The following is a 7,949-nucleotide window of genomic DNA, read 5'->3' as shown; positions in this document are numbered from 1 at the left end:
AGGCAGAAGTATCGCTTGAAATCGGGAGTTCAAGACCAGTCTGGCCAAGATGGTGAAAGCCCATGTCTACTAAAAATACAAAAATCAGCTGGGCACGGCGGCAGGCGCCTGTAATTCCAGCTACTGAGAAGACTGAGGCAGGAGAATCACTTGAACCCATGAGGCAGACGTTGCAGTGAGCCGAGATTGTGCCACTGCACTCCAGCCTGGGCAGAGTGAGACTCTGTCTCAAAAAAAAAAAAAAAAAAAAAAAAAAATTGATTGGAACATCCTACAAGATGCAAGACTTATGTTTCCTCAGAGTTGTACAGGAAGGATGGCAGGGTGCAGTTACCCAGACTTTAAGTCCCATCTGTGCCATCTGCTGGCTGTGTGACCGGACACAAATCATTAATTTCTCTGAGCCTGTATTTCATCATCTGTTGCTATTAAGTAATAGTAGTTGAATACTTATTTTTATTCTATTATTATTATTTATTTTTGATATGGATTTTCGCTCTTGTTGCCCAGGCTAGAGTGTAATGGTACAATCTTGGCTCACTGCAACCTCTGCCTCCTGGTTTTAAGCAATTCTCCTTCCTCAGCCTCTTGAGTAGCTGGGATTATAGTCACGTGTGCCACCATGCCTGGCTAATTTTGTAATTTTAGTAGAGACAGAGTTTCACCAAGTTGGCCAGACTGGTCTTGAACTCCTCACCTCATGTGAGCCGCCCACCTCGGCCTCCCAAAGCGCTGGGATTACAGGCGTGAGTCACAGTAGTAGTTGTATATTTATTATTATTATTATTATTATTTTTTTTTTTTGAGACGGAGTCTCACTCTGCCGCCCAGGCTGGAGTGCAGTGGCCGGATCTCAGCTCACTGCAAGCTCCGCCTCCCAGGTTTACGCCATTCTCCTGCCTCAGCCTCCCGAGTAGCTGGGACTACAGGCGCCCACCACCACGCCCGGCTAGTTTTTTGTATTTTTTTTTTAGTAGAGACGGGGTTTCACTGTGTTAGCCAGGATGGTCTCGATCTCCTGACCTCGTGATCCACCTGTCTCGGCCTCCCAAAGTGCTGGGATTACAGGCTTGAGCCACCACGCCCGGCCTGTATATTTATTATTAATCTACAATTTGGGCGTTATGCAAGTGTTAGATATAGGATCCCCCAAACTTCTAGAACAAGAGCTTCCCCACAATCCTGGCAGGCAAGCCTCCCCTGGGGTTTCCAACTTCTGTCCCCACTGAAGTTTTCACCCCTTTCTCTAATCCCAGCCTCCTGCTCTCTGTCTCCAGGTGCTCCGAGAACTGCTCCCCCTCCCCTCATGCTCCCTCCCCATCCTCCTCCTTTTCCTCCTCCCCAGTGTGCCAATTAAGTCCCAACCTCACCCTCGACATTACCCCCATTTCTGGCCCTGAGTGGGACCTTCTGTCCCCCCCCACCGAGTGGTCCTGTCTAGGGGTGCTTCTGCTGGGCCCCCTCTGCTTCTCCTCCTGGAGGCTGGGGCCTTTCGAGAGTCAGCAGGCACCCTGGCCAACCGCAGCTGGTGTGGGGTAAGCGAAACTGCACCAGGGAGTCGTCGGGGTGAACTGGCCGCGACGCAGTCAGCGGCTGGGTGACTGACTCCCGGACCGCTGTGGACTTGCATGGGCGTGAGGTGGAGGTGCTGGGTGAGGTGCCTGCAGCTGGTGGCAGTCCCCTCCGCCAGTACTTCTTTGAAACCCGCTGCAAGGCTGATAACTCTGAGGAAGGTGGCCCGGGGGCAGGTGGAGGGGGCTGCCGGGGTGTGGACCAAAGGCACTGGGTGTCTGAGTGCAAGACCAAGCAGTCCTATGTACGGGCATTGATCGCTGATGCCCAGGGCCGTATGGGCTGGCGATGGATTCAAATTGACACTGTCTGTGCCTGCACACTCCTCAGTTGGACTGGCTGGGCCTGAGGCCCATGCCCAGTAACTGGTCAGGCAGAAAAGAACTGAGCTGGATGCTGACAGACCTCAGGGGGCCCAGTTGCTCTAAGGATCCCAGTTTGGGAACTCATCAAATGATCACAAAATCACAATTCTATGATTTTGAGCTTAGTCTCTGCAGGATGGGTGAAACCATACGGGGTTTTTAAGGTTGAATAGGAGTTCTCCTGGAGCAACTTGAGGGTAAGAATGATGATGATGATACCCAGGTGCAGTGGCTCATGCCTGTAATTCCAGAACTTTTGGAGGCCAAGGTGGGCGGATCACCTGAGGTCAGGAGTTTGAGACCAACCTGGCCAACATGGTGAAACCCCGTCTCTACTTAAAATAGAAAAAATTGGCAGGGCGCGGTGGCTCACGCCTGTAATCTCAGCACTTTGGGAGGCCGAGATGGGCGGATCACAAGGTCAGGAGACCGAGACCATCCTGGCTAACATAGTGAAACCCCATCTCTACTAAAAATACAAAAAAAAAAAAAAAAAAAAAAATTAGCCGGATGTGGTGGCAGGTGCCTGTAATCCCAGCTACTCAGGAGGCTGAGGCAGGAGAATTGCTTGAACCTGGGAGGTGGAGTTTGCAGTGAGCTGAGATCACCCCACTGCACTCCACCCTGGGGGACAAGAGCGAGACTTCGTCTCAAATAAAAAAAAAAAAAAAGAAAAAGATGATGATGATAATAAGAGCCACTATTTACTGAGTGTTTGAGTGTTTACTGTTTCTTAGTCCTAATACAAAACTCCTCAGATCAACTCTCATGGATTTGATCATTGGTGGCCCTTGGCGTTAAGTTACTGATTACTTAGTCTCAGAGGTTACCACCTTGCTCATCCTGGAGAGTGGGAGGGGACATTTCAAGATGTGGTTGGGGAAGGAGAGACACTGGAACATGCAAGCAGATGGCCAGGGGACCTTGAGAACGTGGTCCACAGAAGGCCTTTAAGTGTCTGGGAGCTGGGGTTCAAATGGGAAATCTTACTTGGTGAGAGGGGGCAGGTGTTGGCTTAGAATAGTCTCTTGTGAGGTAATGAGCCACCCATCACAGGGGGAGTACAAACAAGATTGCATGAGAAGTCATCAGGATGCTGGAGAGTTCAGGCCTGGGTGGGGAGATGGAGTCAGGTTTCTAGCCCTTTTCCTTGTCCCAGTTTTTACCCTACATTGGGAAAGAAACAGACCTTAAAATTGTCCAGCTTGATGGCCGAGTGTGGTGGATGACACCTGTAATCCCAGCACTTTGGGAGGCCGAGGTGAGCGAATCACCTGAGGTCAGGAGCTCAAGACCAGTCCGGCCAACATGGTGAAACCCCGTCTCTACTAAAATTATAAAAAGAAATCAGCTGGGCATGGTGGCAGGTGCTTGTAATTCAAACTACTCTGGAGGGTGAGGCAGGAGAATTGCTTAAACCTGGGAGGCAGAGCTTGCAGTGAGCCAAGGCCATGTCATTGCACTCCAGTCTGGGCAAAAGGAGTGAAACTCTGTCTCAAAAAAAAAAAAAAAAAAAAATTTGTCCAGCTTGAGTGGGGCATGAGGTTCTGACTAACTAGCCTGCCTCCTGGCTAGGATCAGGGGTCACTGTGCATTGAGAGCCCTTGAGTAGGGCCAGAAAAATCCAACAGAAGGGCCCCAGAAGCCTGAATGGGGGAGGAGGGGTAAGTGGGATTCTGGGCCAGGCTGCAGAAGGCAGCCTCAGTTTTCCTTGTCTGAAGAATGGGCTGGTGGGATGAGCTAATGGGGGTGGAGGAGGCAGAGGCCTTGACCTAAAGCTCTTTTTTTTTTTTTTTTTTTTTTGGATAGAGTCTTTCTCTGTCACCCAGGCTAAAGTGCAGTGGCGCAATCTGAACTCACTGAAACATTCACCTCTCAAGTTCAAGTGATTCTCCTGCCTTAGCTGGGATTACAGGTGCGCGCCACCAAGTGTGGCTAATTTTTGTATTTTTTGGTAGAGACAGGGTTTTGCCATGTTGGCCAGGCTGGTCTCAAACTCCTCACCTCAAGTGATCCGCATGCCTCAGCCTCCCAAAGTGCTGGGATTACAGGAGTGAGCCACCGTGCCTGGTGACCAAAAGCTCTTTATAGTGAAGAAATTACAAGGAAGCCAGGGCGAGATCATAGGCCTTCACAACAGCCCATGACGTATTACCCATCGCCCCACATGTGTTGCCAACACACACACACACAATCTCTCTGTCTGTCTCTCTCCCTCTCTCGCTCAGGTCCAGCTTTGAGCAAAAGACATAGGCATCCCCTCCACCCATCTGCACAGACCAGGCCCCTGGGCGGGCTGGGGCGTGACTGCCTCAGTTTCTACATCTCCTTGTTTACTATCTGTGATTTTGCTCTTTTTTGCCACCTTCCTCTCTGTCTCTAACTTCCAGTGGCTCTAGCCTCTGGGTCAGTCCTAATAGCTCCATTTCCAATGTGGTCTGTTTCTTCCTTCCTGTCTCTCTCCTCTCTTGTACTTCTTTCTCACTCATCAAAGCCCATCTTTTTCGCTATGTCCCTGTGCACTTCTCTGTGGTTCCCTCCTCTTTCCACACTCTGCCTACCCAGGTGGAACTTTTCAGGCAAATCAAAGGCAGGCAGGACAGCCAATGCTGGTGCTGATTACTTCAGCACGTGCAGGGAGGGTCGGGGAGCCCAGGGGATGTCTGGAAATCCTTACCCCGAGGTGGGCAGGCCTGGTAGAGGAAGTAGCCGGGAACATCTGGGCCCTGGAAGAAAGGGGGGTGTTTCTCATGGAGGTCCTGAGTTGCTAGGTGCAGTGCAGGGGTCTCTGTCTCTCTGTCTGGATCTTGACACCTCCAGGTCCCTATCCTTCTTTTTGGGTTTCTCTGTCCCCCACCCACTGGGTCTCTGAAATTCTGAACTTCTCCTTCCCTTTCCGACCTCCTCTCTTTGAGGCTCCATCCCCCTCCCCGTGTTTCTCTGTGCCCCTCTTGGGGTCCCTGTCCCTCTGTCTCTGGGTCTCTTTTTCACTCCATCCATCCACATGTCTGCAGGCCCTCGATTGGCTAGGTTCAGGGTGGGCGGGTTCTGTCACCTGGGGCAACAACCACAACAAGCCAGCTACTGCTTGGCTACCGGGTGGAGGTGAAACTATGGCTGGTGGCAGCTTGGCTCTGTGCTGTGGCCCAGCGTGGTGCCGTATCTCTGCAACCGAGGTACCTGGATCCAGGCCCAACTGGCATCGCACCAGCAGCTACGTTGCCCACCGCATTATCCCACCCGTACCCATCATCCCGCCCACGGTGCAGGTGAGCAGACCCTAGGCTGAAGCCCTGCGGGGACTGGAGACCCAGAAAGATACGGGCTAAGTAAAGGGGATTGGGAGTTTGGACTCCTCTCTGAAGGAGGAGGGTCCTAGAGTCCTGGGTCTGAGAGAGGAGGCACCAGGGAAGCTGAATGCCAGGGATTGCAGAGAAAGGGCTGGGGGCCGACTGGAAGAGGTCAGAGCTTGGGGTGGGGGGTGATACGGACTCCTGAGTCTAGCTGATGTGCAGCGCCTTCTCTCCAGTCCACGGTCGCGGACCCTCTACCCCCGGCTGCAAAGCAGGATTCTCGCATCTGGGCTTTCGACGAGGTCCTCAGCAGATGGGAGACAACCTCTGGCTCGGCCTACGTGCCCAAGACCCATGGCGGGCCCTGCGCCCAGCCCAGAGCCCCAGAGCCTGCAGACCCCACACGGACTGTAGGTATCAAGGATTTAGGAGAAAAGGTAAGGTTTGGGGAGTGCCGGAGTCCGCGGGGGACAGGGCGGGGGACTGCATTTAAGTCCCCTGCGCCTTCACATGGGTCTCCGGGTCGCCTTTCCACAGCTCAGACGCCGCGGCTGGCACCTCCCACTGACCACAAAGTACCAGAGCAGCGAGACGAGGGCGCAGTACAGGGGCTCTCCCGACCCGGACGCGCGCGTACCCGAATACGTCGGGGCCCAGCCCCTACAACTCGCAGACCACCACCGCGGGGGGCCTTCCCAGGTGGCGGTGTAGAAGCCGGCGCTGCCGAGACGGGGCGGAGTTCCGGGAGCCTGGGGCGGGGCCAGAAGAAATCATGGCCTTGGGGCGCGGCTAAAGAGTCTGGGGCGGGATCCGGAGGTTAGAGGAGCCGGGGTAGGGGCTGGGCATTCAGGCCAGGCCAGAAGGACCAGGGACTAGAAACTCACCTTCAGGGCTCCGAAGCTGCTGCGGGGCTAAAACTAGGGCTTTGAACGGGGTAGGAAATCTATGTCTTGGGTATGCCTCCTCCCCCAATCTTGCTCAGGCTCTAATTCCCTGGACGAAGAACCCCGAGCTGTCTGGCCGGCCTTTCACAGTATCCGACCGGGGCGTCCTGGACCGCCGCCAGCTCTATCTGACCACCTCGGCGCGGGACTTTCGGTTCTATCCCAAGTAAGCCGGGCTCTCGCTCGGCACCGCCTCCTGCCTTGGCCGGTGCACGCCGAGCCCCTGGGCTGGCTCCCATTCTCTGACCCAGTGGTCTCAGCCTCGACTCCTATAGCAGCAAAACCCAAAGTTCCGGCCCCAGCCCCTCCCTCTTTTAGCACCCAGGAGTCCTTAGTGTCAACTCTCAGGAACGGCGGTAGGGACAGGAAGCCTGCACAGCGGCTGAGGGGATTCTGGATCTGAGAGCAGGGCCTCTTTCCGTACTTGAGCCCCCACATACTCCTTCCCAAGGAAGCGAAAGCCCCCGTTTCCTTCCCTAGGATGCGAAAAGCTCAGTTTCAAGGACGTTAAGTACCTCGAGGACCCAGGAACGCAGGCTGCGGTCCTCACTATCCTGCCCTGCTCCCACAGGACGGAGCTGTCCGGATACCCCCGCAAGGACTCCCTGACCTACTGGAGCTTCGAAGAGACGCCCCAGGTCTGGGGCCACGGCCCGCAGCGGCCGCCCTGTCCGCGCTCCTCCCGGCCGCCCCGACCACCGCGGGTCCGCGTGCCACGCGCCAGGCCGGTGACCTCGGCCGTGCCGCACCGCGGAGCCCTGTCTCTGGCTCAGGAGTCCTACAGCCCCCCGTTGCACCCGCTCCGGGGGCTCGACCGCTTCTGCCCGCTGGAGGCGCCCTGGGGCGGCCCCCACTGGAAGCCCCTGCCGGGCATCCACAGCGTGCCGAAAGCCTACAGTACAGAGAACTCCAGCTATGGCAGCTTGAAGCCCACGCTGGTGTGAGCGGGCCGGGCCAGCCCCACCCCGGACACGCCCCCTGGGCCGCGGGGCGGAGTCGAGCTCCGGATCTCCGCTCACTGAGAGGGATCCGGACCAGGCCTGAGTCGCACTCATTACCTCTATCGGCAATGTGGGGGCGGGACTAGCCCAGACACGCCCACTCGGCTGCGGCATCGCGGAGAGGGGACTAAGTCCAGATAATGTCCTTGGAGGCTGTGGCCCTGCGGGCAGGACACGCACCCTGAGGGCGTATTAAATGAGTTAAATCACTTGAACCACACCCATTTCCGGGGACCCCTCCGGGCATCCTGGCTTGAGGGTGTGGTGGGCAGAGGTCCCTAAGGCTGAGGTGGGGCTCTGGCTGAATCCCTGGTTGGGGGGCATCTGGGTCAAGTGGCAGCACGGTCACGGTGAGGACTGTGGCACAGGAATGCATCAAGTGGAGGAGGGTTGAGGCTTCAGTCCAGCATCTTTCTCGGGTCACGGCCTCCTCCTGGCTCCCAAGACAACTCCATAGGCAGAGGCAGGCCTTTCTACCCCCTACTCCTGTGCCTCCAACGCCGACTAGACCCTAGCACTCCATGGATGAGTCTCTGAGGTCACTTCACCGTGGTCTCTGCCTCATCCCTGGCGCTGGACCACTGAGGGGAGAGGGCTGGGGCGCTCTGCTGAGCCACTCCTGTGCCTCCCTGGCCTTGTGCACCTCTCGCCCCCGGGGGGATTAGTGTCCAGGTTACCCCAGCATCCTACCACCTCCTGGTGGCCTTGCCGCCCCCACAACCCCGAAGTATAAAGCCAGGTACACGAGGCAGGGGACGCACCAAGGATGGAGAT

General features: G+C 55.8%; 2 pseudogenes; both read left to right on the top strand.

Annotated features, from left to right (window-relative positions):
* Positions 1–1,295: 1,295 nt before the first annotated feature.
* On the top strand, positions 1,296–1,921 carry LOC112617649 (annotated as a pseudogene).
* A 3,622-nt stretch (positions 1,922–5,543) lies between these two features.
* Positions 5,544–7,218, top strand: LOC112617650 (annotated as a pseudogene).
* Positions 7,219–7,949: the final 731 nt, after the last annotated feature.

Source organism: Theropithecus gelada, unplaced genomic scaffold (genome assembly GCF_003255815.1).
Source record: "Theropithecus gelada isolate Dixy unplaced genomic scaffold, Tgel_1.0 HiC_scaffold_309, whole genome shotgun sequence".
In the NCBI taxonomy this organism is placed as follows: Eukaryota; Metazoa; Chordata; class Mammalia; order Primates; family Cercopithecidae; genus Theropithecus; species Theropithecus gelada.
This window is presented reverse-complemented; position numbering and strand designations above follow the sequence as displayed.